This window comes from Myotis yumanensis, unplaced genomic scaffold, assembly GCF_028538775.1.
Source record: "Myotis yumanensis isolate MYYU_CA2020_CCGP unplaced genomic scaffold, mMyoYum1.0.hap1 SCAF_2, whole genome shotgun sequence".
Lineage (NCBI taxonomy): Eukaryota > Metazoa > Chordata > Mammalia > Chiroptera > Vespertilionidae > Myotis > Myotis yumanensis.
The window spans coordinates 200,501,848-200,516,310 of record NW_027223753.1 but is presented as its reverse complement, the minus strand read 5'-3'; positions in this window follow the sequence as shown (position 1 = coordinate 200,516,310).

Below are 14,463 nucleotides of genomic sequence, written 5' to 3'. Positions count from 1 at the left end.
TTTTGCTGAAGTTCTCTCATTAGTTACCTTTTGATACTAGGATAAAGGCTATATATCTTCCCAAGGCATATGAAACTAGCCATCATTTGGAACCAGTATTTATTGATTCTATTCCTCCCTCTTTATATATGCTCATCAATATATTTTTATTTAATGTTTTATCTTTTCATCATTTCTTGAGCATACTGCATTATTTTATGTCTCTTTTATTCACTTATGTTTTTGCTAGAATATTCAATCTACTACCATCATCTTTCACTGTTAGTTTTTAATACATTTTTCAAAACTCTAAATATTATCTCCTTGGTGATGATTTTCCAATTCACGCCCCCCACCCGCCGAAAGAGAGTTAGCAACTTTTTCCTCAGTGTATCTGTAACACATTCTACATGCCTTCACTGTAGAAACTGTTAATTCATCTTGTAATTACAGTGGAATTGTATCATATGGGCATTTAACTTATATAAATTCATCTCTATCTATTGCCAGTGAGAGCAAGAAATTAAAAGGTGGGGCAAAGTGTAAGCTTTAAGCCGTGGATGCACTCGAATCTGAAACAGGCTATCCATAACTAAAGAAAGAGGGCTGTGAATTGCATTGAGGAATTTCTCTTTTCCATCTTTGGCAAAGAAGGGAAATGTAGCATTTATGGGGAAATGATAATGACTTCCTGAAAGTAGTGTAGGAATAAATATTGTACTGAGAAACATTGATTAGAAGAGTTATAGAAAGAGATAAAAATGGTCTCCATAAGATGAAAATGATTATTAAAAATAGGAAGAGCTAACAAGTTGATATTTTCATAAACTTGCCTAAGCTTTTCAAGTTCTAAAACATGCTATAATTTCAAAATGTGACCTATGGAAATAGATCTTTACATTATTTAATACAGTGTATAGCACATTTATGTACACATTACAGAATAAAGTTTTTATATAAAACCATGTGTTTATAGAGAATTTAGAAAATTTTATGGCTGACTTTATGGCACACAATTTTGGCTTATGTCATGACTTTAGAATTAATAAATCTTGTGTATAAGTTGATAATATTTTCTACTTCTTTCTCCATTTTCTAATCCCTGAGCCCCGCTAAACCTACTGTTCTTAACTGGGGAATAGCATATTCTTTTTTCTTTTTCTTTTTAATCCTCACCTGAAAATATTTTTAGAGAGTGGAAGAGAGAGGGAAAGAGAGAGGAACTCATCAATTGGATGCCTCCTGCAGGGCCCGAACCAGGGAGGAGCTTGCAACTGAAGTATGTGCCCTTGAACAGGATTGAACCTGGGACCCTTTGGTCTGCAGGATGACGCTCTATCCACTGAGCCAAACTGGCTAGGGCTATTCTTAGTAGGGAGCACATATAAGAATCTCAAAGGGAGACTGTTCAAACTACCTCAAATACCATGATTTCTCAAAGATTCTGATATATACCCTTAGAGTGTAAGGGACTGTTCAGAGCAGTCATTGATTGTAAAGAGACACGTTACTGAAAACAGTTTTATTTTATTTCATTATTATTTTTAAATTTTATTTTATTGTTTAAGGTATTACAAATAGTAGTACACATGTCTCCTTTTTTTTCCCTCCATTGACCTCCCCTGGCCTCCGCTGCCCCTTAGCACTTGCCCTCACCCCCCCCACCCCCAGTGTCTTGTGCAAACTACGGAAGGTAGGGGAGGGTTGGGGGTGGGGTAAGAGATCAACCGAAGGACTTGTATGCATGAAAACAGTTGTTTTGCACGTAAATTGTATGCTGTAACAAAGAGAAGACCGAGGTTATGACACAGTATCACCTGACTGTGGGGACTAGAGCATGTCCTTTGTAATTCTTTTTCTCAGCAACAATCATGGTACCTAGCACAGAGGAAATATTCCATAATTTTTAGTAATGCCTTTGGATCTATTTTTGTACTAGGGAAAGAAACTGAAGTCAGGGTGTGTTTATACAGTATAATAGTTGCTTTTATGTGCCAACTTGACTGCCTAAGATATGCCCAAATAGCTGGTAAAATATTATTTTTGGGTGTCTGTGAGGATGTTTCTGGAAGTGGTTAGTATTTGAATCAGTAGACTGAGTGAAAATCCACCCTCACCAGTGTTGGGGCCCTGGGACTTCCACCTTCTCCAGCCCTTGGACATTAGACACCCCCCTTACCCCCCACTCCCTTAGGCCTTTGGCCTCAGCCTGCATTATACCAAATGCTTTCTTCTAGCATGCAGATGATAGATCATGGGACTTTTTGGCTTCTATAACTGCTATAGTCAAATTTCATAACAAATATTCTTATATATATCTGTGTATATATTATTGGTTCTGCTTTCCTGGAGAACTCTGACTAATACACACAGTGTGTTTAGTTGGGCATGCTCTTTGACTTGGGCTGATGCCTACTGGAGCTTCTCTCTTGGCAGCGGTTAGCATTGCATGAAGAACCCAATTGCTTATTTAACCAAAGAAGGGGAGTGTCCTCAGAATGTTGCCTAAAACTTGACTTTTCTCTGTTCTCTCTTCAGCAGAATTTGTCTTTTTACAACTCTTTTGTTTTAAACACAAATTTTTGTTTTCCTTTAAAAAATTTCTTCCCCTCCTGTTTCTAGAGTTCTGGCTGGTTGACTAAAATAAATGGTGACATTGCTTTTGCTCATTCTATTTCATCTTTTAAAAAAATATATATATTTTAAATTTATTTCAGAGAGGATGAGAGAGGGAGAGAGATAAACATTAATGATGAAAAATAATCATGGATCAGCTGCCTCTTGCATGCCCCACACTGGGGATAGAGCCCGCAAACTGGGCATGTGCCCTCACCAGGAATTGAACCATGATCCCCTGCCTCATAAGTTAAGGTTTAATCACTGAGCTATGCCGCTGGGCCTATTCCATCTTAAAAACAGCCACATGATATGATTCTCTAGTCTCCTTGGAGATACTCCCCATGATCAGGCTTTCTCTTCTAACCTCTAATGACATTGGTGGCCACCCAGGCCCCGTCTCTATGTTTTCCATGGCAGCCTCTGGTTCTTGTGTAGATGGGTATTGAGGATGTGGGATGACTAAATACCCTAATGGCTACTATGTTAGCTATGGTATTATAGAACTTGCTTTAAAAGCCTATCATGTTATATCATTTCAATAGATTTTTATCATTTCTTTTCCCACCTATGTGTACAAACCTTTTATTTCTATTAAAATGCATCTTACTTAAGTCTATACATTCAACTTATTTTGTACCTGTAAAGATAATGAATACCATTCCTCACGTAAAATGTAGTTCAAGAGCAGTAAACTCAATTACTATGAGGGCCAGTCAGGTAACAAACCTGTGTGGTTGGAGCTGCCAGATAGGAGTAAACAGAGTGGTGACAGGACTCTGGTAAGAGGAGCACATGCTTCGCCTAAAGATATTAAAATTTAACAACATACTTCTCTGGCAAAAATCAATTTAAAAATGTTCTACAGGTCTCATTCAGTCTCTGATTTAAATCATTGACAAAAACATTAATAGCATAGGAGTTCTATTGACACCCTTGCTCATTTATTTATTTAGTGGGCATTTATTGGCCGATGCAGAATTCCAGGTGTTTACTTAGCATGCTGTGCCTCTAAATACGAATACTAACACTAGTGCTGATACAAATAATTTGTTTCTCACTCTCAGGTTCTCTGGATCTAGTAAAACAGGCAGAAAAATAAATGCCTAATAACAGAGCTAGGGTATTAATGCAATGAAGGAACTTGTGAGAGAAGGTGGGTGGCACTTGAGGACTCAATGCTCAACAGGAGAGCTAACCTTCTGCTAGCTAATCTCAATAAATAAATTCATGGTTTTAGGAATGGGAAAGAGAAGATCAGGAAATGTATGCAGGAAACAGTTTTTGAATACTGTCAGTTTTTTTCTTTATTGATTAAGGTATTACAAATGTGTCCTTATTCTCCCATTGTTCCCCCACCCACCCCCAGTCCTGCCCTCACCCTCACCCCCTGTCGTCTGTGTCCATTGTTTATGCTTATATGCATGCATACAAGTCCTTTGGTTGATTTCTCCTCTTTACCCCCACCCTCCCCTACCTTCCCTCTGAGGTTTGAGCATCTGACTGATGCTTCTCTGTCTCTAGATCTGTTTTTGTTCATTGGTTTATGTTGTTCATTATAATCCACAAATGAGAATACTGTCAGTTTTTTTATCACAGGTCAAATAGTGATTTTTTTCAAGCGATTTATATGTTTTAAAACATTTGTTTTTTTCATTAAGGTTGCTAGAATTTCAAAAAGCATTTCTCATAATGGTGGGGATAGTTCACTATAGGTTATATTATTGCAGGATTGCTGTTTTATAACTACATAATTAAGGTTTAATACTCATCTTTCTGGAATACCAGGAAATGCTAACTAGTGGGCTGAGGAGTAAAAAAATGAAGGGATGCATCCTTTGTACCTTTTTGGAGTTTCAATGCACATGTACACACAAAATGCCTGTTTTTTTCTTTTTTCTTTTGTTCTTATAACTATTAAATTATGTGAAAAGTGTTCTGTGAAACAGACATTTATCAGGTTCTGATCTGCCCTATGACAACACATTTATTGAAAAAGAAAAGTTATGGGCTATCCTGGCCCAAACAATAATTTTAATTCTTTCTTCTTCTTCTGATATTGAGCATCTTACCAGTTTGTCCTACCACTGCATTAACTTTATTGAAGAAGGTTTACTTGAATAGTTTATGAAATGGTACGGATCCTATCTGTTATAAATAAAGCCGACTGAAAGGTATTTGCAAAGATTACATAATAGGGTTACAATAATGATTAATTGTGCCCCAGTGCTACTAGAAGGCAGGTTCATGTGGTATCTATTTAGACATCTAGTGCTCCAAACAATGTAAGTAAAAAAAGAGAGGTCCGGCTGGCATGGCTCAGTAGTTGAGTGTCAACCTAGGAAATAGGAGGTCACAGTTCTACTCCTGGTCAAGGCACATGCCTGGGTTGTGGGCTCAATCCCCAGTGTGGGGTGTGCAGGAGGCAGCCGATCATGATTTTCTCTTATCATTGATGTTTCTATCTCTCTCTCTACCTCTCTCTTGCTCTCTGAAGTCCATAAAAATATTTAAAGAAAGAAGGAGATACTGTTGAGAATCAAGTCAATACAAAGGTCTCTGCCTACCAAGTAAAAATGTGCATAAATGGTAGGGAATCACTAAAAAAAACAATGAATGAATTTTTAGGTTGGTAGGGGCTTCCAGATAAAGCGAAATGAAATTTTAAGAAGTATAATGAAACGGGACTGCTTTCTTTCAACTTTGGTAAGTACGTTTTAGTTTCTTTGCTATGTTTTTTGTTGCAACATTGTATAGTGTGAATAGAAAGTGCCAACATAGCGTCATTTACATCAAGGGGACGAAAGTGGAGCCAGGAGGCAGGAAAGAAGTGTACCTCATGCCTGACCCACTCGTGAACTTTTGGACTTTTAAAACCAACTATGAAACCACATCTTAGACCAGCCGTGGGCAAACTACGGCCCGTTCGAAATGAATAAAACTAAAAAAAAAAGACCGCACCCTTTTATGTAATGATGTTTACTTTGAATTTATATTAGTTCACACAAACACTCCATCCATGCTTTTGTTCCGGCCCTCGGTCCAGTTTAAGAACCCATTGTGGCCCTCGAGTCAAAAAGTTTGCCCACCCCTGTCTTAGACTCTACTTCTCTCTTACAAAAAAACAAAAAAAAAACCAAACCAAAAAAAAACCCCCAAAACACAACAAAAAACAAAAACAAACCACACCCAGACCATCTAGTTTCTTCATTTTGAAAGAAGCCAATGTGTTTCATCAGCCAGCATCCTTCACTTATGTAGAGGAACTAAATGAAACTGGTACTTGTGGATTTTGCCTCCTTCATTTGCATACTGGTACTAACTAGTCCCTGCTAACCTAGCCCCAGCCCTTCATTTACATGGAGGGTGTAAATGAAAAGGATACATGTGGGTTTTGCCTTTATAAAACCCAGTCTTTCTTTGTTCTCCTGAGCACAATTTAGGTTACTACCTGAATCTGTAACTGCAGATTGCAATCCTTTGCTCAAATAAATGTTTATTGTTCTTTATCGCAGCTTAAACTTTTTTCTTTGGTTAACAATAGATGATTGGGTTGGAAGTTAACCTGTAGAGCATCTGATTTCGATAAGGACAACATCTAGATCACAAGACACTTGCTTACTCATTGTTCTTAAAGCTCTATAGAGAAAAGCAGGCAGGATACTCCCTAGAGCAGTGGTTCTCAACCTTGGCTGCACATTAGAATCACCTGGGAATCTTTTCAAAATCCTGATTTCTGGGCCTCATCCTCCGGAAATTCTGTTTCTTTGTTATGGGGCGGGGCCACAACATTAGTAACAAAGAAACAGAATTTCCGGTGGATGAGGCCCAGAAATCAGGATTTTGAAAAGATTCCCAGGTGATTCTAATGTGCAGCCAAGGTTGAGAACCACTGCCACACACCAAAATAGGCTGCTGGGTGGAATCCCGGTCAGGGCACATACCTAGGTTGAAGGTTCGAGCCTGGTTGGGGCCCACATGGCAGGCAATTGATTGATGTTTCTGTTTCACATCAATGTTTCTCTCTCCTTTCCTCTCTCTCTCAAATTAATAAAAACATATCCTTAGGTGGGGCTTAAAAGAAATGAATGAGGCAGATCTTTATAAAGTGAGAAAAAATATTGTATTTATTAGGAAAAAAAGAGAAAGGAACCACCACCCCCCCAACACACACACACACACACACACACACACACACACACACAAGGTACAGAATAAGGTGTCACATATATTTCTCAATTTTGTTTTTTTAAAAGATGTAGAAGAATACATAGGCCTGGAAATTTCTGAAAAGATCCACAAGAAATGATGTAGTTATTCATGAGGAGTGAGTCATGTCTAAGGAATAAAACTCACTTTTTAATATATACACCTTTCGTGTGTGTGTGTGTGTGTGTGTGTGTGTGTATTCTATGGAGTTATTATTTTGTAGATCATGGCAAAGTCAGTTCAGTGTTGAGTTGGGAAGAGTTTTTTTTTCTGTGTATACTGGATATTCATGTTACCCAACTAAAGGGGTCCATTTGCCTGCGTGTATCAGAGCCCAATAAGACATGAACAGAAATTTGCAGCAAAGAATGTAAGGGTTTATTTTTAGAGAGTGGCCTAGGCCTGGAGACAGGTGAGCTGGTGCTTAAAGACCTGTTTCCCCCATAGCTGCCAGGAGATGGGTTGTATAGGGAAAAATTATTAATCACGGTGACTGAGGGAGTTAGGGTCACTGTCAGGGTTGTGATCTCTACTGATTGGTCGGTGCTAGGGTAGGGGGTCACTGATCAGTACCTCTAGTCCTGATTTTCAGCCATGGCATTGCCTTGTCTAGTTTCGCCACTTTTCTGGGTCTGAAGCTAACACACAACTGAAGCCTAGATGTTATCTCTAGTTTGACCAAAACTCTGTCTCTGTGGTCAACAGACCTGAGACTTTGTTGCTAAAATTATTTGATCCAGACCAGAACCTCATTGTCCCGAGGGCTCAATGACTAAGGGCGAGGACATTCAAGGGAGAAGGAGGCAGGTGAGTCAGGGTGCTGAATGAGGTCAGTTTGAATCAAAAGGAAAGAAAGGTAAAATGTTATATTAAACAAATTAAGTTTCTGTGCTGTTACAACTATTTCCCTAAATGTTGTGAGCATTCCTAAGAGAGGCCATTGGGAGTAATAGAGAATGAATGGACTGTGGAATCAAGTAGATTTCAAGAGGAACATGTTTGAATCTTGACCTTTATAAGCAGAAATTAAGTTGATATAGCTAAGCTTTAGTTTCCTTACTTGTAAAATGGAAATAACAGTTCTTGCCTTCTGGCTTATTATGAAGCAAGTGTCTATCACAATGTTATTATGGCTTTTATATATTCAAAATTTTATTTATTACTAGAGGCCCTGTGCATGAAATTCATGCATGGAGGGTGGGGGGCCCTCAACCCGGCCTGCATCCTCTCCAATCTGGGATCCCTCTCACAGTCTGGGACCACTGGCTACTAACCACTTGCCTGCCTGCCTGCCTGATTGCCCCTAACCACTTCTGCCTGCCAGCCTGGTTGCTCCCTAACTGCTCCCCTGCCGGCCTGATCGCCCCTAACCCCCTGCCAGCCTGATCTTACCCCTAACTGCCTCTACCTCGGCCCCCACCACCATGGCTTTGTCTGGAAGGCAGTCAGACATCCGGAAGATGGCCAGTTGACCTGGTCTAATTAGCATATTACCCTTTTATTAGTATAGATATTGAACTCATGCAATATGCCATTTTTTTTTCTCTTCTGGATATTAGAAACTTAGAGTATTGTTGGGGAGAGGTTCTTGGTTCTTTTGACTGGTCTAATTATCAAATTGACATAAGTCATTAACAGGAGAAAAACAAATTTAATTTTGTATGGAGGCCTAAGAAGTGACCAAAGCAGGCTGTTTATATACCTTTATAGACAAAGAAACAATTTCATGTGTGTGAGAATTTGACAAAGCAAAGGATTTGGGCTTAGAGTAGGTAATTAATGAAGAAGTAACAAAGTTTGTTCATACATCTTCCTCTGCCAGGAATTCCCTGTCTCTGGGGAAAAAGATGCCCTCCATGCTCCCGGCATAGGGGGGATGCTTTCACATGGAAGGTTTATTTCCTGTCTGCAAAGCAATACAGGAAGCTGAAAGTGTTCTCTTATGCTGAGTGTTTCTCAAGTAAGTTTAATTCAAAATAATGCATATATCAAAGTGGCATATCCTGAATTCCATCAGTAGTATTTTGTGCAGTTGACCCTTTAACAATGTGGGGGGTTAGGGGCACTGAACCCCTGTGCAGTTGAAAATTTGCTTGTAATTTTTGACTCCCCCAAAACTTAGCTATGCCTTGGTATCCACAAAGGATTGGTTCCAGGACCACTGTGGATACCAAAATCCATGGATGCTCAAATTTCCTGTATAAAATGGTGTAGATCTGCCTGGCAGGCATGGTTTAGTGGTTGAGCATCTACCTATGAATCAGGAGGTCACAGTTCAATTCCTGGTCAGGGTACATGCCTGGGTTGTGGGGCTAGATCCCCAGTTGATCAATAATTCTCTGTCATCATTGATTTTTTTCTCCCTCTCTCTCTTCCTTCCTCTCCAAATTCAATAAAAATATATTTAAAAAAATAAAATGATGTAGATTAATGCATATATCAGTCCTCTGCATCTGCAGACTCCAAACTGTAGATAGAAAACAGTTCAGGTATTTAAAAAATCCACATATAAATGGATCTACACAGTTCAAACCATATTGTTCAAGGGTCAAATGTATATGGTAAACTCTCAATATATAATATTTTCTCTAGATTTTTCTTCAAATGAAAAATACATTTATTATTTTTCTATACTTTGTCCCTGTATTATGCTTCTATGCTCCAAAATATCTTTTGTTAGCCAATCATTCAAATGACGAGTCCTCGGACAACACTTGTTTCTTTCTTTTCCTCTTTCTCCCTTCCTTTCTTCTATCCTTTTTTTCTTTCTTCCTATCCTTTGCTTTGGCTGAAATACAACCTGGAAACCCATTTTCATTTGAGAATTTTGTTCTGAGGAACTCTTTATGTGGTTTTGTTTTCCAGTTTTCTTCTTGTAATTGTTTCTAGTTTCATACCTTTGCGGTTGGAAAAGATGCTTGATATGACTTAGATCTTCTTGAATTTATTGAGATTTGTGGCCTAACATGTGATCTATGCTGGAGAATGTTCCATGTGCACTTGAAAAGAATGTATTCTGCAACTTTTGGATGGAATGTTCTGGAAATATCTATTAAGTCCATCTGGTCTAATGTGTCATTTAAGGCCAATGTTTCCTTATTGATTTTCTGTCTGGATGATCTATCTATTGATGTAAGTGGGATATTAAAGTCCCTGACTGTTATTGTATGACTATCAATTTCTCTCTTTATGTCTGTTAATATTTGCGAAATATATTTAGGTGCTCCTGTGATGGGTGTGTAAATATTTATGACTGTTATATTCTCTTCTTGGATGAACACCTTTATCATTATGTAATGCCTTTATTTGTCTCTTTTTACAGTCTTAGTTTAAAGTCTATTATGTAAAGGGTGTCCCGAAATTCATGCAAGAAGTAATTTTGATAGAAAATACAGGTTTAGAATTAAAAATTGTAAGTTTTTATTGATTCATAAAGTATACAGGGGTATGTATGGAATAGCATATCAGGTAAATGGCTTCCACGGCTTTGCTGGCACATATGCACTCTTTTGTTGAAATTTTCCATGACCATTTTTGCATAAATGTGGCTGAATTTCGATGAGGCTCATTTTCATCTTGATGGCTTGGTTAATCGACAAAATTGTTGCATTTGGGGTTCAGAAAATCCACGAGTGATTGTTGAGAAACAAATGCATCCACAATGTGTCACTGTTTGGTGCAGATTTTGGGCTGGAGGCATCATCGGACCATTCTTCTTCGAAAATGCGGCTGCTCAGGCAATAACAAAAGAGTGCGTATGTGCCAGCAAAGCCGTGGAGGCCATTTACCTGATATGTTATTCCATACATAACCCTATACTGTGTACTTTATGAATCAATAAAAATTTACAATTTTTAATTATAAACCTGTGTTTTCTATCAAAATTACTTCTTGCATGAATTTCGAGACACCCTATATATGAGTATAGCTTCCCCTGCTTTTTTTGTTTCTATTTGCATGAAATGTCTTTTTCCATCTCTTCACTTCCAGTCTGTGTGTCTTTGACCAGCCACTTCATGTCTTTTGATTGAAGCATTTAGTCCATTTACATTTAAAGTAACCATTGATAGGTATGTACTTCTTGCAATTTTTTTTCCATAAACATCTTGCTGCAAGAATTTTCGCCATATAACTAATTGGCCATCAGGCAGTTTTGCTGTTAAAGATAAAATAATGAAAAACAAAAGAGAGACATTATAAAGGACATAATAAAACATAAAAAATGAGCAAAACTAAAACAACTTTGTTGTGAAAAATTAAAATACATTGTCTTTTGTTCATAGCATTATCAATTTTTTGTTTGTTTGTTAATTTATCTCCTTGGCATCGCACTTTTTATTTTTTCCTCGAGTTTCTTTCTTCATTAAGACAAGTATCAGATTCCAACTAAAGAATTTATAACTAATGCTCTTAAAGACTACGAATTAGCAGTCACCTCTTTTCTATTTGCCATAGCTTGGCAGATTTTTGGTTCTGAGTGGTGGGAGGGATGACTGTGCTCACCAAAGGATTTGCAAACTGGTATGTTGTCATTTTCTAGCAGAGTACACAATCTGGCTTTCCATATAGCTTTGAAATCTGGCTTTATGCATAGTTGTTATCATCCACTATTTTAAGACCACCATGTCTACTCAGCACTGTATAGACCATTTTGGGGGATAAGATTTATATCATATAAGAATGGGAGTATTGTGAGAATTTCATCAATGGAAATATGAAACCAAACTGACAACTAGCTTAAATACTTTGTCTGCCAAATGTAAACCAAATGTCAACCAGTTATTTTATCTTTCATGGCAAAATTGCCTTATGGAGATGTTTACAGCAAATATACTAACTGCAAAGATGCTTACTGAGAAAATACCAGGCATGAGTGGGGATAGCCTTGGAACACCTGTACATTTTAAAAGAAAACTATGTGTAAATCTTGGTATTTTAACGATTATCAGGTTGAACTACTTGTCACACATTGCCCAGTTGTTCCTGACATTACAGTGTGCATGACATTGGGGTTGTAGTGCACTAGTAACAGGACTGGGGCTGGGCGGGAAGGCAATCAATATATAGAGAGTGCATACTATACACCTGGTATTGTCCCAAACATTTTCTACACAATCTCCCAAGTTTTCACAACTCTTCAAGGTAGATGTTAATTTTTCCATTGCACAGAGGTGACGATAGATGTTCAGACAGTTGAACAACTTGTTTAATAACATACAGCAAATAAGTCACCCAGCAGGGTTTTAACACAGGTTTACTTCTCTAATTATTCTGCTGTGCTTAACACATGCCCTTTTTAAAGTATCCTACCCTTTGCATAAGAGAAAAGGGGATATTTATTTTCCAAAAAGAAACACAGCAAATAGTGTTAAATGCTAATGTGGATTTGTCACAAGGACACAGGGGCCAGCTTGAATGAGCTTTCATTCTGAGTGTTAAAATGAATTATGACAGGAATGGATTAAAACACATATAACAACAACCACAACCAAAAAATTCCTTTTAACTCTAGTTGTGTGCTATAAACCACATTAAATTTTCTCTCCAATAAAAAGTGATTAAAAGGCAAATGTGTGTACTATTTTGGTATATTCAGGATGTATTCATACGCATACAGATTTATATTTGTCTCCATAATTGGTTACATATTTTGCTAGTTATCTTTAGAGCAAATAGCACTTCCCATACACATTTGGGTCAACTATTGATAACAAATACTTGGACTGACCAATAATGGGGGGGATGGGAGGGATGGGGGTAATGTGGGGATAAGGACACATATGTAATAATCAATAAGAAATTTAAAAAAAGAAATGTCAGCAAAATCACTGAAAAGGATTGATCACATTTCCAAACACACCTAGTTGACAATTGCTTTTATTAAAATATTAGTTGAACTAAATTGTTAATTTTGCCAATATGCTGTATCGATATTAATTTAATCATTGAAAAACTGATTATTGAGATAATTTAGGTAAAACTGCCTTTAGTGAATGGCATGAGGTTTAAGTGACATTTTAAAAAACCTAATACTTTACCTACATTGATATAGTCCATCAGACAATTACTTTACCACACACATTGTTTTGTGTATATAGACAGTGTATAATAAACATGAATTATAACTCAGTGATAAAAGGTTGCTTTCTTTTATTATATTTCCCTGTAAACAGTCATTAACTAATTTATTTTGGAAGATGAATGGCAAGCTATGAATTTGTATCAAAGTTATGTTCAATTACATTGCTTTTACAATAACAAGAGTTATGGTCAGAGGTGTCAGAATAATTTTAACTGTGCTTATTTCATTTATAAATCTTCTTTTGTGCTATTAGCACCCATTTTTTAAAAACAAAAATGGCTTTATCATATTTTATAAAGGATTCATCTTTTATCTGGGAGCCTGAATTTGCATAGTTGCTTTTACCATCTGAATCCACCAATTGTTCCCCTCATTAATGTGTTATATCTATTATCTATGTATTTATCTACCCATCTATCTTTTCTATAAATATATCTAAAATAATAGTTGATTTGTTGCCATAATCTAGTTTTTATTCTTTAAAAATCACTTCCAAAAGTTTAGTGAATTTGAAATCTTACAAGACTTCAGTATACCTCAATATAACATGAAGAAATTACATTTTAATAGAAAATTCAAATTTTCTTTAGGAATTAGGTTGATATACTGTTAGGTTAACATTAACTTTTTAAACTAAAATTCTGAGTCCAGCTGCCATAGTCCATGTCAATTATACATAAAAATATTATCAATGATCAAAACTAAATAGAATGTATATTATTTTTTCTTCAGAATAAAACTATAAGTCATTAAAGTGCACATTGTTGTAAGAAGGAAGAAGGATCTACGTAACTACTGATATTTTCCTATATGGCGTACTGCAGCTGCCACAAATCTGTTGTGAATTTGTCGAATTGGAAGGAAGGAAGATGGGAAGGATAAAAGGAAGGGAAAAATGCTGTAGTAAAATTCTTCACTGGGTGACCTGATAAAACCACTGGAGTGCTTTCAAAGCATGACAGAGGTGTGAAGGAAACAGGATTAGGAGAAAAAGTTGTGTTGGGATGCAGTTGCAACAGAAGTCTCAGTTCTTCTATGGGGAGATCTGGAATGGTGATCCTTCACAAGATTTCTAATTGAGTTAAAGGGCTGGGTCTTTATACCACGGCAGCATTCATTGGCTCATGCTGCCCCTCGGGAAGGGCATGGTGCAGGGCTAAGTGGCTTCCTTTGGCCAAGGCAGTTCCTGTCAGCTGTCAGCAATCAGCACTCCCAGGAGCCTCGGGAATAAGGAGGCGGTGAGAGTCAGATCTGGGAGGCACCCAACACTGTCTATTAGAATAGAACACTCCTGACGTAAGTGAGCCTTGGCCTTTTAAAAGAATCTTTAATATAAATATCCTGTTGGAGATAATTCAGTTATTCCCTTAGCTGCCTCTACAGTGAAGGCCTTACCTACATTGCTATTGGATCTAGTGGCTGGGAACCTGCTTATATATTTTGGGTTTCTGCCCCAAGCCAGTCCTTCCTACCTACCCTCATAGGATGTTGACTGCTTAACATGGAACAATATCTAGCAATGACTGAAGCCTACCTGACTTCTAGTTATTGTCAGTGTCTGTCTCTGTACTCCTGCA